The following is a 1,211-nucleotide window of genomic DNA, read 5'->3' as shown; positions in this document are numbered from 1 at the left end:
CCCCAGGAATCTGTGGTTCTGACCACCTCTGACGATTCACTCCCCCGTCAGTCCCCTGGGACCCCTGAGACAGTTCAGCCTGAGACCCTGGCCTTCCGGGCCTCCCCAGCTGTTTCTGGTCATTCCTTTCCTCGAGTCCCTCCACCTTGGATGCCCAGGGCAACACCCTGGCCTCCCCTACACGCTGGCTTGGTTCTTCTCAACCATTGCCATTGGCTTGGTTTCTGTTGTGTTTGGTTTTTAAGGGTCGGGCTGCCGAGTGCTGTTCTTCTCCCGGGCTCTGTCCTCCTCTCTCTCCTTGGGTTGCAGCATCCAGGTCTAATCTAACAACTCCATAGCACACAATGTGGCCCAGGCCACGCACGGAGGAAGACAGCGGAGCGGCCGAGAGGCTCCCAAAGGGAGCCAGGGCCCAGGCCCAGCACACCCTCCCCACAGTCCCCTGCATCCACTGCCTCTCCTGCACCCGGCACTGGGCAGTGTGGGCTGTGTCAGCGGTGTCCGTTCTCCCTTCTCAATCTGTTGTGAGCTCCATTAGGCCAGGACCGGTCCTTGGAAGCTGTGGGACCCTCAGCCTCCCTAGCAGAACGTCTCGCACAGAGCTGTGGCTCCATAAAATATTTATTTCCTATTATGTCCATTTATTTTATAAATTTCATGCAGAAATTTGGAAGAGAGATTGGAATTCTCAATTACTTAAAAAAATAAAAGGATAAAAGCAAGACCTGGAAATATAGACCCAGCAGCACTGGAATGCACCAACTAAGGCAGAGAGACCCCCTGAGACTCCGCGACTGCTGGACCATTTTGGGCAACATCATATCTCGAGCGGAGAGGGAGAGAATCCGCCTGTCTCGGTGGGTGGGGTTTTTTAAGTGGATTTAGTCATGGTCTGGACTTGCCCAATGTTCTGTGCTATGCTGTGGGACGGGACAAGGTCCTAAACTACGCTCACAGGACTTAAATCAAACAAACAACACACACAGGTGGGTGGGAAGGCAGGCAGATGACTCAATTCTGTGCCCACCACCCACGGCCCCTGATGGGCCATGCTTTCTGCTTAGACAACAGCCTCCTGGACCCCACAGATGGGGGCAATGGCATAAAGTCAGACTTGCAGCTGAGGCCTGACTCGCCGCAATGGCCCTGTCCTCCATCACCAGTGACAGACCTGTCACTTTCTCACTGATCCTTCATTTTCCTATGCAATG

This window comes from Mandrillus leucophaeus, unplaced genomic scaffold (assembly GCF_000951045.1).
Source record: "Mandrillus leucophaeus isolate KB7577 unplaced genomic scaffold, Mleu.le_1.0 Scaffold171, whole genome shotgun sequence".
In the NCBI taxonomy this organism is placed as follows: Eukaryota; Metazoa; Chordata; class Mammalia; order Primates; family Cercopithecidae; genus Mandrillus; species Mandrillus leucophaeus.
This window is presented reverse-complemented; position numbering follows the sequence as displayed.